Consider the following 25,368-nt stretch of genomic DNA (forward strand, 5'->3'; position numbering starts at 1 on the left):
CATAAGAGAAGACTAATAGAATAATTTAAAAAGAAATATTGCTCTAAGAAAAACTTAAGATGGACATTTTACTTGTCGACATTATTTGATTTTATTGGCAGTTATTCCGAGAAGAAGATGACTTGCTAAGCATCCAGATGGACCAACCTGGAGGGTGATATCATCCGACCAGCTGAACCTACCTAAGATGAGATGAGGAATTCGCCCAGCTGAACCTACCTAAGATGAGATGAGGAATCCAGCCGAACCTCGAACCATAGCCAATGAACCAGCGATGTGACAAGCAGGAGGAGAGCAACTGACGGCTGATATGATGAAAGACGAGCTAAGTGTTTACCATAAGTAATATAATTCTTAATTTAGCTAGGCATATGCATTAGAATAGAGTATTCTAAGTGTGAAATATTTAAGAGTGAAAGTGAAACAGTGAAGTGAAGTGCGTTACATTTAAGCTGCTAATACTACATTAAGTTAGTGTATAATTAGATGGATATCTCATGGAGTATGACTATGTATGAAATAAGTGGATCACCGAGGTAGTTGAGAATACGAGTAGGAAGAAAAGTTGTCCAACAGCTGAATGGGAAGATTGTCATATGGTGAATAATATCTACAGATATAATTCTAATTTTATTCTACAGATCTTGCAAAACCATTCAGTCAACGATTACGTCACAGGTGGATCGCATGTGAGAAGTGAAAGATATAGTCGAGTTATTCCTTGTAAAGTAATGTTGTTAAATGCGCGAACGCAGTATTTAAGGTTAAGCATCGTAATTTTGGAAGAGAAAGAAGTATTTACGTAAAGAAGAATGTTTCGTTTTAGTAATTGCATTTATTATGAAGGAGATTATGAATGATGAGAAATGGTATTGAGAAAGATGAAATGGAATTAATTGACGGTTTTATAATGAAGTAAGAGTATATATGAATCGATTTAAGTAGGATAATGTGCGTTATGGTAATTATGAGACGTATATATGGATGGTAGATGATAAATATGAATATATTGGATCAGTTAGACGATGCAACCACAAGGAAAGAAATACACCGCGGGAGTTGGCATAAAATAAAGTATGAATGGTGAATATTACATACAGTTGAGATCTGAGAGGTGGTGTAACATCAAATACAGCTGTTAATATTAAAATATATGTATCTTATGACGTATTCTCGTAACAAATGTGAAGTGTAAGGTATGTTAAGACAATATAAATAATAGAAGCGACGCATATAAAGAGTACCTACCGAGATATCATAACGTAGATACTTATTGAATTACTTGCACATATGATATATTAGAGATAAATTTAACGAATGAGTGCATATTGAGCCGTATAGCAGTAAATTAAGAATTATTTGGATAGAATAGTGAGATAGATTATTTTATATTTTGAGTGTTGTTTTATAATTCATGTTATAATTTTAAATGAGAAAATAGTAAATTAGGAGCCGTGATTTAAGGGGCAATAGGGATGGAAACCTTAGCACGTCAGTCATCATAACACAGTTCTTCACCAATGATATATATTGCATTAACGAATTCAGATTTCATGATTTCAGACTTTATAAATTATAAGGAGGCATTCCAGTTTTTTAAATTACGATGTAATTGTGCTACAGTGATGCATGTGAAAGACTGGTTTAATTTTTCAAAGATGATTATAGATATGGAAACTTGAGTTCATTTCAGAAATAGAGAATTCATTATATCATATTTTGCGAATTATTATTGATTTTAAGTAACGACTGTGGAAGTTCATAATGACACGAGTTCCCAATTCTTTCTTATTTTTCCTTAGTTTAATAAATATGTTTTCTCATTATTTTCTAATACTGTGAGTGATAATTTGTAGTAGTTTTGAGTAGATTGACTTAGTTTGTAAGGTGTTTATCATGCGATTTGCGTTAGAATTATACGGTCGGTGATGAATTTACACTTCTATGCGATAGGATGGAGACGTTCATCGGTGATTATCGCGTGCGGTCCCTACGTTTTTCTCTGAGTTCACGTAAAGCCTAACCTAGAAGAAAAATTAAATATTTTTCTTATGTGAAGAGATACCCTGAGATCACATCTGACTGTCGGGATATTACGGCGGTGTCGTACCTGGTCGCGGGAAGGGCTCATTTTTAAAGAAAAATGTATAATTCAAATTAAGACCTGACGTCTTCTTGAATCACCTCCTACAATTATTAGGATTAGAATCCACACGAAGCACTTTTCTTTTGACGAAAGTAGCACTATGAATGATTGAGTGCTTTGTTAAAAGTCAGTTAGTGTCTAAGTGGAATTACTCACTCAAAAATATATGAAAAACACTTATTTCACCTGTAATCTGCTTAAAAGGATTAATGAAGTACTGTCCTGCGGCTTGGTGACTGGAACTGGAACTTTCTGCAGAATGCAGCCAAGACTCGAATTCTACACCATCGGCGTGAGAAGTTCCATCCAGTGAAGACACCACGTTATAATACCTCGTCGGATACCACGCTCGAAGAAACCGCGATTAATCCCACGCTGGAGATGACGTTCCACGCAGTGCAATATCACGACACTTCGCCAAGATTTCCTATGTTCTTTTAAAGAGAAATGTTGAAACACGCAAGGTTCAATTGGCACTATATAATGGGCTGTAGAACTCTTAATTATCGTTGAAGAGTTGTATTATACACTGACACAAGTCTTAATGCACTCTTTGTATTCTCACTTTTGTTTTACGATGTTAAATAAGTGACTCAGAATATCACAATCTATGCTACAGTGTGATCCATAAGTCAAGTTAATGCAGTAATGACCTGCAGTCGTTTTGAAAATGGAAAGCACAGTCTTTCACTCACAGTTTATAAAACATGAATTCAACACTGTCACAGTTCATAACAGTCACTGATTATGTCTTAAATTCACTCGTGGAGTAACCATCACAGTCCATGAAACACTCGAGAAAATGCAATTAACATCGCTCCTGAAACAGTCTCTTGAATACTAGTGTTCATAGATTAAGAGGTTTTTATGAATGAATTTGCATGACATGAGATCGTATGACCTAATATTGCCATAAACTGTCCTTAACATTCAATTAGTTTCTCAGGGTAATAATCGAAAGTTCGAGAAAATACGTGAAAAATCGTTACATTTAGTCCTGTCATTTATTGAATATTCTAGTGGAATGGTATTTCAAACAGTTCACAATCGTAATAGTGTACGAGAAATGCGTCTCAGAATTAATTAAATTGTTATAAATTGAAAGTTCAGTTTATCACGCAGTATGTCCTAGAATGCTGTCATTGTCAATGGCAAAGTTCAAAATTATGAGATATTGACAAAGTGCACAATACCGTCGCCTGGTAAATTAAACACTTAAACTCTCACTCAAACGTCGATGCACGGTCTCTATCGTAAATTCACTTGGTTAAGACACTCGTAAATCTTATACAATGAAGATTCAGTCTGAGAAATTTTACAATATTTCACACGTCACGACGCGGTTGAAACTTCACTTGCAACGACCTCGCACAATTTCAAAGTTCACTTTCATATCACTTGCGAAGCGCGACGGAGTATAGTGACGTCTAGTAATGAGTCGTAGAGTTTAAGATACACTGACTATACCCTCGGGTTGTCGACCTATTTATATCCGGCTGGAAGCAGCTCTCTGAGTCGGGCGACAGAGTGGTGGTTATAATTCTCAAACTTCAACTCGTTATATCTTTGAAACCACTAGGCGGATTAATCTCAAATTTGCAACGTTGTCCTTTTAAAATGTAAGTTACAATTTGGTGTTAGTCTCATATTTATTGGTCAAGTCGTTGAGAAGTATAAAAGTTGTTTCGAGACGTTTCTGCGGGGAGGTGAGATGCATGCGGTGCTGACGTCACTCGACCTTGCCCCTCTTATGCTGTCTTCCTCACGCAGAGTGGTATAGACGAGAACGTTCTCTCGTACAGCTGTTCGTACATCGTAATTTAGCCGTTCTCTCATGAATAATTATTTTACAACACATATGTGCCAGGGCCTATGCCTTCCTGGTACAATATACAATTTATATGCCCTTGCAAAAAGTGTCTTAGACTGTTTTCTTAATTGTTTGTACATGTGAGCACTGTATTATGAATGCTTCATGTGCTTCCTGTGAGTCTCCTTTGATTTCGATATTTCAATTATATCTATTGCAAACCAACAAGGGTACATTCTCTTCTTGTTCACTGTTTTTAGGAACATACGAGTATTTTGTGAAAAGGTTATTAAGGACTTCATAAACATAGCTTACTGCATTATGAGGGTCATCAGTCATTAGTAACTGATTCCAGTTGTATTTTTGTAACGATGCATACAATTCATAAAAATCAGCCTTCTGGAAATTGTAGATGCTGACAGGTAACATTTTGACTCGCTCAATCTTAAACAACCAGTTCAAAATATAAAGCAGGATGATTAGAATCTTCAGGCACAAGGGCGTAATCTCTTCTGAATATATTAATATTTCCTACATAGTTGGAAAGGACTAAAGCAAGTGTTTTTCCACCGAGCTTGATAGCTGCAGTCGCTTAAGTGCGGCCAGTATCCAGTAATCGGAAGATAGTGGGTTCGAGCCCCACTGTCGGCAGCCCTGAAGATGGTTTTCCCTGGTTTCCCATTTTCACACCAGGCAAATGCCTGGGCTGTACCTTAATTAAGGCCACGGCCGCTTCCTTCCACTTCCTACGCCTTTCCTATCCCATCGTCGCCATAAGACATATCTGTGTTGGTGCGACGTAAAGCAAATAGAAAAAAAGAAGTGTTTTTCTATTGGTATTTTTTACGTTGTTAAACGAATTGAGATTGAATAAAGCAATAAAATTAGCCAGAGCAAGGTATTTTGGTCCACAGTTAAGTAAATTACAGTTACTATCAATGATCAAAGTTATAAACACCCGTTATAATAACATTATAATGTTGTATGAATTCGATATTTTCAAATACTACAAAAAATTATATAAGTTTCTAAATCAGAGTTTGGTGAAAAGTAAACAGTTACCACGAGATATATTTTTTCACCTTAAATAAAATTAACACAGACACATTCGATGTTCTCTAGATCAATTTCTGCAAGAACAGATTTAAAAGTATTAGCAACAGCTATCCAAACACCACCACCCATCTTATGAACACGATCCCGCCGAAAAACATGATATCTTGTATCAAATATTTCCCCATCATATACGCTCTGCGTCAACCATGACTCTGTCACCATGATCACGTCATAGTTAATAGCAAGGACACCCGTATATGTCACTTATTTTGGTGTTCAACCCTTTAATATTCTTATAGTAAAATGATAACAATTCATCCCTTACAGCCATCTATATCATACCAAATTCTTAGCATCATCAATCGTTCTACATTAGTGTCACTTGCTTTCTTCCTAAGTTTAATATTTCCTGCATTATCCATCCCTTTTTACCTTTCTCGCTTCACTGAAAATAATCCTTCTGTTTAAAGTTGATATAGATAGGCCCTTCAGAGGTGAGTCCAATGTCAGCACAGCTCAAGTTACCTTTAACCTTACGCCTCTGTAGAAACATATCCCTGTCAAATCTTCCAAAAAATTTCACAATAACTCCTGCGTGAGATTGACTTATTGGCTTTTTATAACCCATGACATGTGCCAATCATATTATCAGTCACAGTAATATCTAATACCCGACCTACATTTTTAATAAGGAGATCACATCTTCATTTGGCGTTTCAGAAATCCCATAAGTTTCCAGTGTATTCCGCCTTCCATATTGGTCTAGATCATCTATTTGTTGCTGTAAGTTGCAGATCTTGTTCTTTAATGCACAGTTCTCTGATTTAAGGCTCTCAATAACTTCCATACATGATTTCAGTTCATCTCCATGACTGTTGAGTAGAATAAAGTTTTCCTCCAGTTTCTCATGAACCGAGTTCAGTGATTTACCGAGCTCTACTTCAATAATCTTACACGATTCCTTAACTCCTTTACTAATCGAAAGCAGAAGTCGATATATCTCGCTTACAGTTGGTACATTTTCTACAACTTTACTGCCCTCCTGATCACTCACATCACCACGGGGAGTTTTCTCACAATTACTACAAAACCACATCTCAACACTGGATCGCAAGTTTTTCACACACACTTCCGTAAGATTTACACATGCACTATGAAACAGATTACTGCGTAACTTGCGCTGAATTTTTCCATTTACATCCTGACGTGCCACAGCTTTAGAACATTTTCCACACACACCCATTTTGCTCTGTACAGATAAACTTTCGTAATGTTGGCTGTACTCGTTGCAATCGATTCAGTACAATACACTTTTACTCCTTGAAAACATTGAACATTAAAGTTGGTAGTAGTTTGTCACGATCGATAGTTTACTTGACCCCACAGAAATGTTAACATTCTATGTTGGTAGCAATTTTGTAAACACAATTATCGATTGCACTGAATCTCGCTACAGTTTAAAAACTGATTTATAGCACTTAGTTGAGCTACAATTGAAATATGTTTACGTCAGTTTAAACATGAGTACTTATAGTTTGAAATAATTGCATCCTTTTCATGCAAACATCACTATATCCACTATAAAATCTTGAAAAAAATAGAGCACAAGTCACTGCTTCCCAACCTCACCATTACCAACAATGAGGTAATGTTGTTGTGAGGAGTATTGTCCTGCTGGTTAGCACTGTTGAGCTGTCACCGAGTAGGTATCAGTTTTCAGTTGTTCACTGTGTTTGACTCTGTGATTTACTGGACGTTCTCAGGAATCCATCAGAGGGACAGTCATCGTACGTTGTGTATCGAGTAGCCTGTGTATGGGGTGACTGGACTTGGAGAAGTGAAAGAAAGGCTAACCTGTGAATAGCAATATAGCGCTCTCAGTTAATACCAACGAGCGGGGACTCCCTGCTGTGTGAAAAGAGCGGAGACTTGTGAATAGGTAGCAGTTAGTAAGTGTGGTCATTCATTGTTGAATATAAAAGTGTGTGCGTGTGTGTGTGTGTGCATTTGTGTCATCGTGAAATGAATTAGAGTAATAAAACAAAATGTGTTGTATTCGTAACAATGTACTGCCATCCTGTTTTCACTTTCACTAATGACACTAAGGGGCTCATTATCAGACCTGAAGTACTTTCTCAGAGTGTCAGATACAGGCACTAACTCTGTTTTCTTAACGGAATTACACTGTTTTCTGCACCTAGCCTGAAATTTGCGGACATTACGAATTCAGCGTCCGATCTGTGGTGTATTGGTCAGTGTGATTAGCTGGCACCCCCAGAGACTCGGGTTCGATTCCCCGCTCGGCCACGAAATTTGCAAAGTTGTACGAGGGCGGAACGGGGTCCGCTCAGCCTCGGGAGTCAACTGAGTAGAGGGGGGTCCGATTCCCACCTCAGCCATGTTCGAAGTGGTTTTCAGTGGTTTCCCGCTTCTCCTCCAGGAAAATGCCGGGATGGTACCTAACTTAAGGCCACGGCCGCTTTCTTCCTCTTCCTTGTCTATCCCTTTCAATCTTTCCATTCCCTTACAAAGTCCCTGTTCAGTATAGAAAGTACTGGGCGAGGTACTGCTCCTCGTCTCCAGTTGTATTCCCCGACCCAAATCCTCAGGCTCCAGGACATTGCCCTCGAGGCGGTAGAGGGTGGGATCCCTCGCTGAGTCCGAAGGAAAAACAACCCTGGATGGTAAACGGATTAAGAAAGAAGGAAGGAACAAATTCAGCGCTGTGATTATCTTGAAAATCGAACAAGTACTTCTCGAAAAAATGTGTGTATTCAAACGTGCTTCAGTTGTCAGCCGGAGGCTTACCTGTACAATTCGCGCTTCGCATGAAACATGAGCTAGCACTTGACATAGACCTACAGAGTTCCTTCACCTCCCCCTGACAGCTAGCCATTCGCTCTACTGCGTTCACAAGTACACCATGATAAATTGCATGATTTTACATCTTCAATACCTACCTATCGGTGTAGGTAACAGGTAGAGGAAAAACGGCATTGCCACTATTTTCATCCTTTCACTTTCCTCAACAGTTTAAAAAAAAAATGAATGGGCTCGTCCGGGATTTGAACCCGGGACCTCTCGCACCCAAAGCGAGAATCATACCCCTAGACCAACGAGCCACATGCTGGGTAAATGCTTTCTCCCCACAATTGTTGGTGAAGCTGCCAAGTGCATCACGTCGAGACAAGGACAAACGCTTGAAGTGAAGCAGTGTCCTGCCTGGATCGTCACAGCTGAGAATAAGTCTCCTACTCACATACTGAAATACAGTATCATGTCGTTCTTTACGGGTCATTTCATGATAATTCTGCTTTTATCATTGATGAGTTTTTCTTCATTGGCCCTCTACTTTTCCACGCACCGTCTAATCCAGGCAAATGGTACGATCATATTTTGTAAGTACCTGAGCATCTTTGTGAATGTTAATAGAGTCTTGCATGACCGAGTATGAAGACCATAGATCAGGGCCGCTCAAACGCCCAAAATCTCACGCGTGCAAATCGAGGCGCAAGAGATCCGTGCACTGTGCATCGGTCCCGCTCGGCTCAGCTCGGACCAACGCTTCGTCTCTGGGCTACTCGGCTAAGCTCGGCTCAACTCGGCTCGGATTTGGAGCGTTACGGAGCAAGTGAGGAAGAGGGAGACAGGGGGAGCGTGCGAGACAGGCGTGGAGAAAGAGAAAGACAGTGCTATTGCTCCAAATCGAGGAGTGGGGTCTGCACTTTGGTCAACCAAGCGAAGTCGTCTTTTGCACCGTGCACAGTGCATGCACCAGGCGCATGCACCCTGAGAGGCCTTGCCATAGATTAATAATGAGATCTTCTGACGCCCGACTATATTAGCACAACACCAAACGTCCCTGTGAAGCAGTGTTGCATACTACAAATATCCGGCCGAGTATGTTAGTACAGTGGCAGCTAATTACACTAACCACAACACCACAGAGGCGGAATCTTATTTCCTCATTCTCATATTTATTCGTCATAAATTATTTTTCTCTCGTAATGTAAAATGGTGTCAGTTCGTACCACCAGTATGTTTCCAGTTTCTGGATATTGTTTACATGTTTTCATAACTCACGTGCTTTTGTGAATATTATACCTTACATGCGATATACAGTCCGCCTCTGTGGTGTAGTGGTTATTGTGATTAGTTGCTACCCCCGGAGGCCCGGGTTCGATTCCCGGCTCCGGCACGAAATTTTGAAAGTGGTACGAGGGCTGGAACGGGGTCCACTCAGCCTCGGGAGGTCAACTGAGTAGAGGTGGGTTCGATTTCCACCTCAGCCATCCTGGAAGTGGTTTCCCACTTCTCTTCCATGCAAATGCCAGGACGGTACCTAACTTAAGGCCACGGCCGCTTCCTTCCCTCTTCCTTGTCTATCCCTTCCAATCTTCCCATCCCGCACCCAGGCCACTGTTCAGCATAGCAGATGAGGCCGCCTGGGCGAGGTACTGGTCATCCTCTCCAGTTGTATCCCCCGAGCCAGAGTCTGAAGCTCCAGGACATTGCCCTTGAGGCGGTAGAGGTGAGATCCCTCACTGAGTCCGAGGGAAAAACCGATCCTGGGGGGTAAACAGATTACGACGACATGCGATATACGTCGTGGCGGATTTCATCAGCTGTTCTCACAGCAGTACAGCTTAGTGTTGCGAACACATATTCTACTAGGCACTATGTTCCTATATCATTTCTCAAAGTTCCTACTCTAGAGAAAAGTATATGTATGGTAAATAAATGAATAATGTATATGAAGGCAAAGACTCATTCAAGCTATGCTTTAAAGACACTTAAACTAATATCGCAGTTCTTTAAAATTCAACCCGTAATCCCCTTTTCCTTCGCAGCCCTGAAAGAAACGAATTACCGCTACCGTACTAGTATTTTTAAAAACTTGCATAATGACTGAAAACTGTACCGTATGAACTGCTCATCAGGTCCGCCTCTGTGGTGTAGTGGTTAGTGTGATTAACTACCACCCCCGGAGGCCGGGGTTCGATTCTCATCTTCAGGCATCCTCGAAGTGATTTTCCCGTGGTTTCCCACTTCTCCTCCAGGCAAATGCTACGCCCGCTTTCGACCTTCCCACCCCCCACCGACCCACCCCGACAAGTCCAGCATAGCAGGTGAGGCCCCCCTAGGCGAGGTTCTGGTGCTCCTTCCCCTGTTGTATCCTCCCAGATACAAAGTCTCATGCTCCAGGACACTGCCCTCGAGGCGGCAGAGTTGGGATCCCTCGCTGAGTTCGAGGGAAAAACCAAACCTGGAGAATAAACGGATTAAGAAAGAAGTGCCGCCTCTGTGGTGATGTGGTTAGCGTGATTAGATGCCACCCCCGGAGGTTCGGGTTCGATTCCCGGCTCTGCCACGAAATTTGAAAAGTGGTACGAGGGCTGGAACGGGGTCCACTCAGCCTTGGGAGGTCAACTCAGTAGAGGTGGGTTCGATTCCCACCTCAGCCATCCTGCAAGTGGTTTTCCGTGTTTTCCCAGTTCTCCTCCAGGCAAATGCCGGGATGGTACCTAACTTAAGGCCACGGCCGCTTCCTCCCCATCCAAACTTCCCATCCCCCACCAAGGCCCCTGTTCAGTATAGCAGGTGAGGCCGCCTGGGCAAGGTACTGGTCATTCTCCCCAGTTGTATCCCCCGACCCAATGTCTGAAACTCCAGGACACTGCCCTTGAGGCGGTAGACGTGGGATCCCTCGCTGAGTCCGAGGGAAAAACCGACCCTGGAGGGTGAACAGATTAAGGAGAAGAAGAAGAAGAAAGAAGTGAAGGAAGAACTATGCCAATAATAGGCCTATATTATTATTTTTTTTTTGCTAGGGGCTTTACGTCGCTCCGACACAGATAGGTCTTATGGCGACGATGGGGCAGGAAAGGCCTAGGAGTTGGAAGGAAGCGGCCGTGGCCTTAATTAAGGTACAGCCCCAGCATTTGCCTGGTGTGAAAATGGGAAACCACGGAAAACCATCTTCAGGGCTGCCGATAGTGGGATTCGAACCTACTATCTTCCGGATGCAAGCTCACAGCCGCGCGCCTCAACGCGCACGGCCAACTCGCCCGGTATTAATTTATTAGCCTGTTATCAAAAGCCAGACATATAACGAACTGGTGACTGGTAATCATTAACCTAAGTGAATGGAGATCATCGGCAACTGTTGAATATTTCATGCACATCCAAGGTTAATTGAATTGCTCACTTGTCCACGTTCTAAGCCGGCTGACGTAACGTGCTTGGAATGAAGATAAGCTATTATTAAACAACAGTGCGGCTCACCGTGCGGCTCGTTGGTCTAGGGGTATGATTCTCGCTTAGGGTGCGAGAGGTCCCGGGTTCAAATCCCGGACGAGCCCAGCGTTTTTTGAAATCACGTAATGCTTTAACTAAAGTATAGAACACACATAATCATGTTTGACCTTACCTTGATCTGGTATTGGATGAAGTATGAAATACATAGGATTCCTGTCACTACAGTGTAGAAGTGCTGGGTAGTACAGTATACCTATAGCTCCGGCAATTCCGCGGGCACGATTTGATTTGTTTTCTTTTTGAAGGAATTTGGCGGATGTCCGCCTCCGTGCGATTCGATTTTCGGCTCTGCCATGAAATTTCAAAAGTGTTACGAAGACTGGAATGGGGTCCACCCAGCCTCGGGAGGTCATCTGAGTAGAGGGATTTCGATTCCCACCTCTGCCATCCTCGAAGTGTTTTTCCGTGGTTTCCCACATCTCCTCCAGGCAAATGCCGGGATGGTACCTAACTTAAGGCCACGGCCGCTTCATTCCCTCTTCCTTGTCTATCCCTAGTAGGGTAGCCCAAATACTTTGCATGAGAGAGAGGTCTCGGAAGTAGGGCTGTTTTGCACAGACAGCATGTCGCCAGTTTTGTTGACTCACTTTACTGGCTTGTCGAGCGTAATGTATTTCAAGCATCTTGTGTGTTTCCGCCGTTTATAGAGATGAAAGCTGAGGTAATGATTCTCGGTCTTCTACGAAAAGCGCTTTGGATTTATGATTGCTGGTAGACAACCCAGATGCTGGTGTACATCGTTGTTAATATCACACGGTTCCTTATGTAACTTGCAAATGGGAGAATTCAAGGTCAAGGTAAACAGCACCATTGAAGTCTGACATCCTTGTTGTACTGAATTATTGTAGTGTGAAAGCCAATACTTTGCACGTTTGCAGATACGTTCATATTCATTGAAAATAAGAGCTGAATGTGGGGCTAAGACCAGGTTCAACAGGTGATTCACCAAGGCTAACACTGGTCGTAACCTGTCGACGAGAATTCCGGCTAATATTGAGTAACCGAGAAAGAGCTGGCCGTGCGCTTCCAGTCGGGAGATGGTGGGTTCGAAACAAACGTTTGCTGCCCTGAAGATGGTTCTCCGTGGCTTCCTATTTTTACCCCAGGCAAATGTTGGGGCTTTACCTTAATTAAGGACATGGCTTCCGCCTTCCTAATTCTAGATCTTCCCCGTCCTTACGTCACCGAAAACACCCAATATGCTATTGTAACGCTAAACAAAGCAAAAGAAAAATAGTGTATATTGTAGTCATAGTTTAGGAAAGTGGTTGGGCGATAATAATCGGCAGTAGGAGCAGTAGAGAACTTCTTTATCAGTACAATATTCCCTCGACGATGTGATTCACAAAGTTGTATATTCTGTACGCCAGGACGCTAGTGAGGTCTTCTCTAATTATTGCACAGCAGACAGTAAAATTCTTTATGTAATCCATAAATCCTATGTGTTTTTTCAGCTCCTGCCTTAACACATTGCTGTGAAAACCTCCTCCTTGGTTAAGGGTCCTTCAGAATTTGAGTTGACTTCTTCTCTGAGAGGTCTAGGTTTACAGTCCTCGAAAAGAAACATTTGCAATGCCCTGAGATGGCTCGGCATCGAATAGTTGTCTATAAAATGAATCGAAAGCCTTACTAACGATCGGTTGTGTTGTGTACTCCTGTCCTACGAAGCAGTCAAGGAGAAAAATAAATACACTCATGTTCATAAAAATCAGAACACCTTGAAAGACTAGAGATAGGAAGTTCATATTCACAGGACATGTTCATTGGTATGTTCTGCAGAAACGATTAGCATTTCAGTCACCTAGGTTCAGCATATGTCATGTTGCCTAGTAAGCACTGGGTCCTCCATGGGCACTGATAACTTGTTCCATGCGTGATGGTATCGACGCATATAAGGTGCGAATGACGTCCTTGGATACAGCCATCCATGCTGCATTCACCTGGTTCCACAGTTCATTTTGGTGGTTGGCATTGGGTCACAGCGCCGCACCCGTGGTTTCACCGTAGCCTACACATATTCGATTGGCGACAAGTCCGGTGATCGGGCGGTCCAGGGCAACATCCTGATATCCTGTGACAACAAGAAGGCACGTGTTCGTGCAGTAAAATGTGGTCGCGCATTGTCCTGCTCAAATATGGCGCCTGGGGTGTCGTGCAGAAAGGGTATGGCTACGGGTCGCAGGGTGTCATTAACGTAGGTCAAACTGGTCACAGTGCTCTGGACACGCACCAACTGTGATTTGTAGCTGTACCTAATAGCACCCGACACCATAAGGCTTGAGTTGGCGCTGTAAGTCTTGTGCGAATGCAGTCAATGTGATGCCTCTCCCCCTGTGTGCGGCGAACCAAAATGCGGCCATCATTTTCAAACAAACAGAACCTTGATTCGTCCGACAACACTAACTGCTGCCATTCCTGTCTTCAGTGACTTCGTTCCATACACCATTGCAGTCTAGCATGTTTATGCACAGTAGTGAAAGGTAGGCGGAGAAGTGGACGACGCGCCGGTAACTCAGACCGTAATAAACGGCGACGGACTGTCACTCCTGATAGTGTACGATGTGTTACACTGTTCCACTATTGCGCCAGAGCCGATGAAGACGCAGATCTGTCCTGCAATGACATTCGGATGAGATGTCTATTTTCTCGGGGGGGGGGGGGGGGGGTCTGGATAGTGTGACCAGACCTATCTCGTCGTGTTCTACGGCCTTCTATGAACCATTCTGAACACACCCGTTGCACTGCCGACACACTTCGTCCCACACAAGCAGCAATTTCCTGGATAGATGCATCACGTTCTCTCATGCCAATAATGCGCCCTCTTTCAAACTCACTTATTTGATGGTACGGTTCTCGCATACATCTGCAAGGCATCCTGCGCGTCTACTCAAGTCACACAGATCCATTACCTTCGGTTTATAGCGACGAGAGCCGCAGGCACATTTTACCAGTCGGTGGTGGTGTGCCGAGATATCGATGTGGACCTTGAACCTCAGAGCCAATATGGTTCAAATGCTAATCATTTCTTCAGAACATACTAATGCACATGTCCTGTGAATATGAACTTCCTATCGCTAGTCTTTCAAGATGTTCTGTTTTTTATGAACATGAATGTATGTTAAGTCTGACTGAAAGAATTCGTTCTCTTCCTGGCGTTTGTTGCTCCCAGGTGGCGCATAAACATTGTAAAATAGGTATTCTTGAAAGTAGCCGCATTTGCTGAAAAGAAACAACTAATAAATTCGGTCAACTTATCGTGGAGCATAATTACGAAAAGAACAGAAGAAATCGGGCTAATTTGTGCCCATTTATTCGAGTGCTTTTAATTTTTATTTGTGGCTTTGACAAGTGAGGGGCTGACATATTTAAGAAGCATCCATTGAATTGCGAGGATTTGCTTCTCCAACTGAGCGAAACAATGAAGAATCTCAATTTAGAACGGGATGGATTGGCAGCTATAAGAACAGATGGAGCAAGAAATATGAATGGTGCAAAAACTGCATTAATTGTGAGAATGAGAAACGAATGTACTGTGCCCTTTTGAAAGCAAATGTTGCGGTATTCTTCTTGCTTGATTGTTGCGCCGGCTGCTCCTGTGAGTAAAGACATCAAATAATACCTACCGCTCACATGGACTCTCATCTTCTTGGGTGTGGTTACGTCCTTCATCTTCCTCGGAGTTGTCGGGCCACATGATCAGGGTTGAGGGAGTGAAAGATGGGGTCAACTAACTACCAAATAACGGTACCCACGAGACTTACATAAATTGAAATAAGTAAACTAATTTATTAACAAAATCGGCAAATTACGTAATAAAATGAAAATTTAAATAAAGTGAAGTTAAAATAAAATGAAATAGAATTATAGAAAATAAAACAATGGAGTCTTCTCAACAAAAATCAAACATCTGCCTTAATGAACCTGACTTAAGGTCAACAAAATTAAATAAGTGATCATCACAAATCGAACTCGTGTCTTCAATGTCCATGACACAACAACAACAGACCAGAGATCAACCAAGATTCATCGTTCATAAATAACACCTCTTGAATTACATATAAACCGTCATTTTAAATAAACTTGACTTGCATAAATTATTAATTAATTGATTAATTGATTACACTGATTTTATTTGTGGGTATCCTAAGTTTTGATTCCAAGTACTTGTTAATTTGACAATTACCCAACTGTAAAACGACAATTATGTAAAAGGATAACAATAAAGAAATCCCATGAACACGGTATCTCATTACTATTCGTATACTTTGCCATCACATAAATACACTGACTGACAGAGCAAATGCAACACCAAGAAGGAGTGGTCAGAACTTTATGCCAATTGCAGGGTAGACTGACGTCACTGAGGTATGCTCATGATGTGAAATGCGCCGCTGTGCTGCGCACGTAGCGAACGATAAATGGGACACGGCGTTGGCGAATGGCCCACTTCGTACCGTGATTTCTCAGCCGACAGTCATTGTAGAACGTGTTGTCGTGTGCCACAGGACACGTGTATAGCTAAGAATGCCAGGCCGCCGTCAACGGAGGCATTTCCAGCAGACAGACGACTTTACGATGGGTGTGGTGATCGGGCTGAGAAGGGCAGGTTGGTCGCTTCGTCAAATCGCAGCCGATACCCATAGGGATGTGTCCACGGTGCAGCGCCTGTGGCGAAGATGGTTGGCGCAGGGACATGTGGCACGTGCGAGGGGTCCAGGCGCAGCCCGAGTGACGTCAGCACGCGAGGATCGGCGCATCCGCCGCCAAGCGGTGGCAGCCCCGCACGCCACGTCAACCGCCATTCTTCGGCATGTGCAAGACACCCTGGCTGTTCCAATATCGACCAGAAGAATTTCCCGTCGATTGGTTGAAGGAGGCCTGCACTCCCGGCGCCCGCTCAGAAGACTACCATTGACTCCACAGCATAGACGTGCACGCCTGGCATGGTGCCGGGCTAGAGCGACTTGGATGAGGGAATGGCGGAACGTCGTGTTCTCCGATGAGTCACGCTTCTGTTCTGTCAGTGATAGTCACCGCAGACGAGTGTGGCGTCGGCGTGGAGAAAGGTCAAATCCGGCAGTAACTGTGGAGCGCCCTACCGCTAGACAACGCGGCATCATGGTTTGGGGCGCTATTGCGTATGATTCTACGTCACCTCTAGTGCGTATTCAAGGCACGTTAAATGCCCACCGCTACGTGCAGCATGTGCTGCGGCCGGTGGCACTCCCGTACCTTCAGGGGCTGCCCAATGCTCTGTTTCAGCAGGATAATGCCCGCCCACACACTGCTCGCATCTCCCAACAGGCTCTACGAGGTGTACAGATGCTTCCGTGGCCAGCGTACTCTCCGGATCTCTCACCAATCGAACACGTGTGGGATCTCATTGGACGCCGTTTGCAAACTCTGCCCCAGCCTCGTACGGACGACCAAGTGTGGCAAATGGTTGACAGAGAATGGAGAACCATCCCTCAGGACACCATCCGCACTCTTATTGACTCTGTACATCGACGTGTTTCTGCGTGCATCGCCCCTCGCGGTGGTCCTACATCCTACTGAGTCGATGCCGTGCGCATTGTGTAACCTGCATATCGGTTTGAAATAAACATCAATTATTCGTCCGTGCCGTCTCTGTTTTTTCCCCAACTTTCATCCCTTTCGAACCACTCCTCCTTGGTGTTGCATTGTCACTTTCAGTCAGTGTACCTGGTGGCTTAACAAAAAATATTTACCACATCAGACATTGATTATGAACACTCAGTTATTTTGTCAACTTACTCATTATTAGCTGTGATAGTCTGGACACTTAAAATAACTAAATTAGGCCAAGTGCCTCAGTTTTATTTTTATTTAATGAACTCGACCCTTTTACAACGTTAACTTTAGCTTGCTTGCCGCTGTCTGGATTTGAACTGTGAATAACCATAATTGCATGATATCATTGTTGATGGAGGCAGGTTCCATCTTATTTACTTAGTTTGCGGCATTTATCACATAACTTCTTATTAAAAGTCGGTTTATTTTCCTAATTAAATTGTAGTGGGGTCCAAAATCTTAGTGATTACGATGCCTTTGAGCATAAATATTTAATTTGATTCTGACTAATGAATAATCCGTGGTCTTACTAACCTAACACTTGAAATTAGTATTTACAAAATATACAATGCACTGGAGAAACAACTGTGCTCCCAAAGCAATAAATAAGAAAAAATGACTTAACTACACCTATATTATTAAAATCATGTAACTACAACAGTATTCACGTACCTTCAGTCTCACCACTTAAATAAATAAAAAACACAGTGACAAAAATATCCCAAAGGAACGAAAAGAATAGGAAAGAAAATCTCAAATTAAAAGTGATCACTGCCTATCCACGATTAAATAGAACACGCGAAATCAAAAATGCAGAACATTGCTGTCAAGCTGAAATTCAAGCAACAACTGAGGTGGATTTGACGGCAATCTCCTGACAACAGATGTAAATGTCTGGACATAATATTTCCCAACTTTAAGGAACAATGACTGAGAAAATTACACATCATCATGATCACCAATGACTTTCAAAAATACGCACTGTTGGCTCGCTCTGTTCATGTCTCCACTCGGCCTCTGATTTGCATATTTCCAAGCGTTACGACGTCCCTGGAAAGTATTTGAGTATATAAGCCTTCCGCCTACAATTACCATATATGTCGTCGTAGATTTAACTCTATTGGTTAAACTGATTGTCTTTCAATTCTCCTATTCATTTCATTATTCTCAAAGTAGCATTTACTTGTCAACGTAGCATTTATTTGTCAACGTATCCTCGCCCATTTCCACACGGGCCAATATTTTATTAATTCACTGTGTCGTTCACATATTCATCAATACGACACCGTTATACGACATGGTCCTCTAGCCTCTATTCTCCATTTCTTTGATTATTATCATCAGGGACATTAATACCTCTTTGTTCACATATTTTGATCTTTCATCTTTCATTCACATGCTGCCATGAATTATCAGAGCTGACCGGCAATGTTTCCCTCTTTAGTTATGACGGTAACAACAAGATTGCCTCTCAAATACACGACTACTGAAATCGCGTACTCCGAAAGAAAATAAAATCGCGTATTCCGAAGGAAAATACGATCGCGTATTAACGCTACACTACCAGAAATAAGGATAAAAATCCCAAGAAAACGGTTATCTAAAATGTGATCACAGAATAAATAAAATTGGATGTGCCGTAATCGTGTCTAGTTAAATAAAATAATAGCTCGGCAGCATCCACGAGAATCAAAATATCACCATTACACATTACATTTATATTGCATTAAAATCTGAAATTACACTGGGCATGAAATATCTACAGAAAATTAGGCTTCAATATTATGTCAAAACAAATAAACTCATGTCCAAATGGTACAAATAAATATGTGAGAAAATTAAGAGAAAACACGAATATTATCTAATTATTATTATTATTATTATTATTATTATTATTATTATTATTATTATTATTATTATTATGTTGACACCAGGACATTTACATCCCGAGTCGTCAGATGTAATTGTCTTGGTCTCCCACCTAACTTTTACTGCAAAACGACGGCTAAAGCATTACTACACCATCCAGTACGTGAAATTTTTATATACAAGAATACATGAATTTACAGACCTAAAATTGACCACGAATTGTTCATGTCGTCCTCAATTACATATTACAAAATTATAACATGCTCATTACCTTAGTGTTGGGAGGCAGGTTGGATCCTCCTTGGCCCCCGTTCCATTACTCTACTCCATCTTCCGCATCTTGATGATAATATGTGATACTTCGTGCACACGATTATGATCCATGTTTAATATTTGCGTAGCACGCGTAAGATTTATTTCACAACACGCGCACTCTTAACAATTATAGTAAAATATAAATTACACAGCATATGAATTAACACTGGGTGAGATGTTGATCTTAGTCAGGAACAAAATTACCTGGCCCTGTGTCCTCCACGACGTGTCTTTACAGCTCGCCCCCTTTACAGTTTGTTTATACAAGGGATTTAGCAGTCATTCACCTTGCTCGGACGTGGAAATAGACGAGCAGTCCTGGTCCCGTTATATCCCAGTAGTAAACAAGTTTCTCCCTGTAATTAGCACAACTACTGCTTGCTCCCAATGTCTCCAACGAAACAGTAATTTTCATAAACTGCGGAAATTTGATTACACTGCTCCCATGTAAGCCACAGATAAATTTTATGCAAATATAGTCCTCCTAGAATAATAATTTCTCCACCCAAATACTAGTGCATAAGTTACGTGTGAGCTAAGGAAATGTTGTACAACCACATTGTTCTGAAATATCCCACTGTTCATCTGCGTACTCCGCCGTGCTCACCACATTAAGTGTTCATTTAGGAAGTATTTTATAGAAATAAACATCATCGTCATTACTACTGTAATAAAATGTTTGAAAGTTTCCTATGACCTGATGTTATTATGAGAGTTCTCCCCAACTGTACTTTGTCTGATCAAAGACTTTACTCACTCCAAGCTATGGCCGTCACTTAGCGCTGTACCTTCTGAAGAGTCGCCTGTACACACAGAAATTTCAACTAAGACTGGAGTATCGGCACATTGTCGCTGCCGGTTTTGTAAATTCACGCACCCCCGCCTCAAAGTAGTTCCACTGGAGGGGATGTGGCGTAGTGATATTGCACCTTGGATCACTTTTTCACTTGTCCGTAAGTTAAATGTTCAGAAAATGCACTCCAGATATTCCCAAATTTGGTTTGATTCGCATGTCGCACTGCGTTATCAGAAATAATCGTAGATTATTTTATGAATTGAAATGAGTCATAGGGTCTATTTACACTCGCAGCACGGCACCTTCCCGCCATGTCAGTTAGCTTCCTGGACGAAACCACTCTTCCACACAATGTTGAAAAATTATTTACGGAATTGCTAATCACGTATTTGCGTAAATAATTCCTTAAATATTATTTGCAGGTCAGGACACAGTATTTCTCTACTTCTTCCGACACCAAACTGGTGTAGGACAGTTTAATTTCAGAATTTCTGATTGGTTAGAATTTTACCGCCGCCCGTTGGCGTGGGTGAAACCATCTTTGCCAAGGGGTGACAGGTATTTGTTCTGTCCTTGTAACCCATTCAGGCGCGCCGCATTCTTTACTGCGGTTTCCCGTGAGAACACTTGTAGAAAGTCCGGTATTCGGCGGTATCATAAACATTTATTTGAGAAAGCTTTTAGCCACCCTACTTCCTGTACGTGACTTAACGTGGTTTCAGGGGATATTTTTCAGCCAGAGTGGCGCCTGTGTAGTGCTTTGTGAAACTGCCAGCTCTTCCCTGCTTTCTACAGTATTCACATATATCTACTCACAGACTTAAGGCAACTTTATTTTCTTCTTCTTCTTCTTCTTCTTTATCTGTTTTATAGCTCTGGGTGACTCTCTCCTCTGATTTGGATTGCACCGAACTCCGTCGCACCTTCAAATCATTTTTGCTCGGCCGGGTGGCTCACCATCTATAACTCAGCTTCTCGCCGATTCAATCAGCATATTGGGCCGACACCTAGTTGGTAGTCAGCCTCCCCAGCACCATGTCCAGCTGCGTGCTCCATGACATCGATCCCGCTCTCTCTGACCAGGACTTACTTGCCAAACTCCAAATGGCACACGTCCCAGCCCGAAGCGTCTCAAGGATACTGCAAGACTTCGTCCCTACACGTCGGGTCCTGCTACATCTCCACTCAGCTGACGCCGTTTCACATTTTCTCGCCAGCGGAATCTACTTGGACAGCCAGATCCACCGAGTGACATCTTGTCCTTCGTACTTTGCCAACGAAACACCACCACAGTGGACTCCGTCCCAACCATCTTCCTCTCATTTCTACACAACTCCCATCGCCACCACCACCAGCACCACCATCACCACTACCATCGCAACGACCAGCACGCCCTCCATCCCTCTCTATCCTTCTGTCCCGGTCACAACTGTTATAACATGCCATCCTTCTCCTCTCATGACTTCTTTCCTCCCTGTCTGCCCTAGCCCTGAAGGACCTCAACACCTGAACCAACCCACTGAGACATCTCCGTCTACAGCTGCAGCACTGCCTTCGTCACCACCATCTACGCACGCCGCCGACGCAGCAGCCTCCGCCACACCACCATCCACGCAGTCCTCATCGACCTGTCACACCATGTACAGCTGTGTGGTACGCGGAGTGGATCCTGCTCTCTCAGCTCGAACGATTCTCCAGGAACTTCAAGCCGAAGGCGTCCCAGTTCGTCGCGTCTTTCGGATCAAGAACTCCTCCGGCCCGACGTATATGGTCCGCATACACCTTCCAACTGCCGAAGATGTCCAACGACTTATTGCCAATGGAGCTTACATCTATCGCCATCGTCATAAAGTTGAGCCCTCTCTCTCCCCACCTCAACCTATTCGCCAACGTTTCAACCCACCATATTGCCGCCCCCGGCCAATTCCTCCTTTCCAACCTAGTACACCCGTTTGCCCACGCCTTTCCCCACCTAATTTCTTCCCTCCACCACCTCCAACGCTAGATATCATCCGACTCCTCATCACTTCCCTTAACAATATCACAACAATTCTGCAACTCCTCACATTCCATTTCCACCCTGCTACATTCATTTAAACTTCACTCCTCGAGCACAATTCCTATCGTTCCCATCTCCCCAGCTAAGAAGACCCACCGTTACTTCCTCATGAATATTTACATCGCTATCCCCATCTTCCTCTTCTATCACACCTTCTACTTCTTTTCCCTTCTCCCGGCCCGAGAGATCGCGACACGATCTAGGGGGCCCGCCCCGTCCTTCGGGCGGGGAATGAAAGCATTTAAGCAGCAGCAGTTATCTGTTTACCCTCCAGGGTCGGTTTTTCCCTCGGACTCAGCGGGAGATACCACCTCCACCACCTCAAGGGCAGTGTCCTGGAGATTCAGACTCTGGGTCGGGGGATACAACTGGGGAGGATGACCACTACCTCGCCCAGGCGACCGCACCTGCTATGCTCAACAGGGGCGTTGTGGGGGATGGGAAGATTGAAAGGGATAGACAAGGAAGAGGGAAGGAACCGGTCGTGACCTTTAGTTAGGTACCATCCCTGCATTTGCCTGGAGGAGAAGTCTGAAACTACGGATAACCACTGCCAGGATGGCTGAGGTGGGAATCGAACCCACCTCTACTCATTTGACCTCCCTAGGCTGAGTGGATCCCGTTCCAGCCCTCATACCACTTTTTAAATATCATGGCAGAGTCGGGAATCGAACCCGGGCCTCCGGGGATGGCAGCTAATCACGCTAACCACTACACCACAGACGCGTGCTGTTAAATGAAGTCTATAGTTATGTGTTAGCGTTCCAAGCTAAATTGAAATTATTTCGACAGCAATTAGAAAAAGTCCTTGCGAGTTAGCAGTGCGGTAAGGGGTGCGTAGCTGTGAGCTTGCATTCGGGAAATGGTGGGTTCGAATAAAATTTAAAAAACCTCACAACGTGTACACTAGTTCACCTAGAATTCTGCATGCAATGTTGAATTCCGTAACGAAGCTCGGGTACATCAGCTAGTATTTTATAATTGTGGTTCTCCACCGTGTATTTTGGTCTCTAGCGCACTTAACGGGGAAATGTAAGTGCTTAGCTCAAGACAGTACAAACCTGTGCGGCTCGTTGGTCTAGGGGTACGATTCTCCCTTTGGGTGCGAGAGGTCGCGGTTCAAGGCCTGGACGAGCTCGGTTATTCACTTTTCTCAAATATCAAGATTGGTAAACGTATGAATTTCCATGGCGAAGTTTTTTTTCTTCCCCTTTTCTCGATTAGCTTTACGTCGCACCAATACAGATTCTGCCCCGTGCTTTGGTCTCTAGTGCACACATCAGGTAAATGTAAGTGCTTAGCTCCACACATGAGCGGCTCGTTGGTCTAAGGGTATGATTCTCGCTTCGGGTGCGAGAGGTCCCGGGTTCGAATCCCGGACGAGCCCGAATTTTAACAACTTCTTTCAGATGTCAAGATTTGTACACCGACTGACAGAGCAAATGCAACACCAAGAAGGAGTGGTCAGAACTTTATGCCAATTGCAGGGTAGACTGACGTCACTGAGGTGTGCTCATGATGTAAAATGCGCCGCTGTGCTGCGCACGTAGCGAACGATAAATGGGACACGGCGTTGGCGAATGGCCCACTTCGTACCGTGATTTCTCAGCCGACAGTCATTGTAGAACGTGTTGTCGTGTGCCACAGGACACGTGTATAGCTAAGAATGCCAGGCCGCCGTCAACGGAGGCATTTCCAGCAGACAGACGACTTTACGAGGGGTACGGTGATCGGTCTGAGAAGGGCAGGTTGGTCGCTTCGTCAAATCGCAGCCGATACCCATAGGGATGTGTCCACGGTGCAGCGTCTGTGGCGAAGATGGTTGGCGCAGGGACATGTGGCACATGCGAGGGGTCCAGGCGCAGCCCGAGTGACGTCAGCACGCGAGGATCGGCGCATCCGCCGCCAAGCGGTGGCAGCCCCGCATGCCACGTCAACCGCCATTCTTCAGCATGTGCAAGACACCCTGGCTGTTCCAATATCGACCAGAACAATTTCCCATCGATTGGTTGAAGGAGGCCTGCACTCCCGGCGTCCGCTCAGAAGACTACCATTGACTCCACAGCATAGACGTGCACGCCTGGCATGGTGCCGGGCTAGAGCGACTTGGATGAGGGAATGGCGGAACGTCGTGTTCTCCGATGAGTCACGCTTCTGTTCTGTCAGTGATAGTCACCGCAGACGAGTGTGGCGTCGGCGTGGAGAAAGGTCAAATCGGGCAGTAACTGTGGAGCGCCATACTGCTAGAGAACGCGGCATCATGGTTTGGGGCGATATTGCGTATGATTCCACGTCACCTCTAGTGCGTATTCAAGGCACGTTAAGTGCCCACCGCTACGTGCAGCATGTGCTGCGGCCGGTGGCACTCCCGTACCTTCAGGGGCTGCCCAATGCTCTGTTTCAGCAGGATAATGCCCGCCCACACACTGCTCGCATCTCCCAACAGGCTCTACGAGGTGTACAGATGCTTCCGTGGCCAGCGTACTCTCCGGATCTCTCACCAATTGAACACGTGTGGGATCTCATTGGACGCCGTTTGCAAACTCTGCCCCAGCCTCGTACGGACGACCAACTGTGGCAAATGGTTGGCAGAGAATGGAGAACCATCCCTCAGGACACCATCCGCACTCTTATTGACTCTGTACATCGACGTGTTTCTGCGTGCATCGCCACTCGCGGTGGTCCTACATCCTACTGAGTCGATGCCGTGCGCATTGTGTAACCTGCATATCGGTTTGAAATAAACATCAATTATTCGTCCGTGCCGTCTCTGTTTTTTCCCCAACTGTCATCCCTTTCGAACCACTCCTTCTTGATGTTGCATTTGCTCTGTCAGTCAGTGTATATATGTGAATTCCAGTAGCAAGGTTTTTTTATAAAATTGCCCTGTTCAGCGCCAAGATTTTTGGTCGCTAGTACACTCATCAGGGAAGTGAAAAAGCTTGTAAGTTTAATGGGCGACAGTTTAGATCGATGAAAATCTTGATTTTTCACAAGTTAAGAGTATGGTATGGTTGATAATATGTTAAGGTCGCCTCTGTGGTGTAGTGGTTAGTGTGATTAGCTGCCACCCCCGGAGGCCCGGGTTCGATTCCCGGCTCTGCCACGAAATTTGAAAAGTGGTATGAGGGCTGGAACGGGGTCCACTCAGCCTCGGGAGGTCAACTGAGTAGAAGTGGGTTCGATTCCCACCTCAGCCATCCTAGAAGTGGTTTTCCGTGGTTTCCCACTTCTCCTCCAGGCAAATGCCGGGATGGTACCTAACATAAGGCCACGGCCGCTTCCTTCCCTCTTCCTTGCCTATCCCTTCCAATCTTCCCATCCCTCCACAAGGCCCCTGTTCAGCATAGCAGGTGAGGCCGCCTGGGCGAGGTACTGGTCATTCTCCCCAGTTGTATCCCCGACCA

The 25,368-nt window shown here is 43.9% G+C and overlaps 1 protein-coding gene and 3 non-coding genes across 4 annotated transcripts in view; 3 read left to right on the forward strand and 1 right to left on the reverse strand.

Moving 5' to 3' along the window:
• The window catches only part of LOC136872598 (E3 ubiquitin-protein ligase TRIM45), a 362,766-nt gene that overhangs the window by 180,325 nt on the left and 157,073 nt on the right, over positions 1–25,368 (forward strand). The window lies entirely within an intron of this gene.
• On the reverse strand, positions 8,063–8,134 carry TRNAP-UGG (transfer RNA proline (anticodon UGG)). Its single transcript has one exon. It is a non-coding gene; the product is annotated as a tRNA-Pro (tRNA).
• TRNAP-AGG (transfer RNA proline (anticodon AGG)) lies at positions 11,303–11,374 on the forward strand. The gene has a single exon. It is a non-coding gene; the product is annotated as a tRNA-Pro (tRNA).
• Positions 23,277–23,348, forward strand: TRNAP-CGG (transfer RNA proline (anticodon CGG)). Its single transcript has one exon. It is a non-coding gene; the product is annotated as a tRNA-Pro (tRNA).

This window comes from Anabrus simplex, chromosome 4 (assembly GCF_040414725.1).
Source record: "Anabrus simplex isolate iqAnaSimp1 chromosome 4, ASM4041472v1, whole genome shotgun sequence".
Lineage (NCBI taxonomy): Eukaryota > Metazoa > Arthropoda > Insecta > Orthoptera > Tettigoniidae > Anabrus > Anabrus simplex.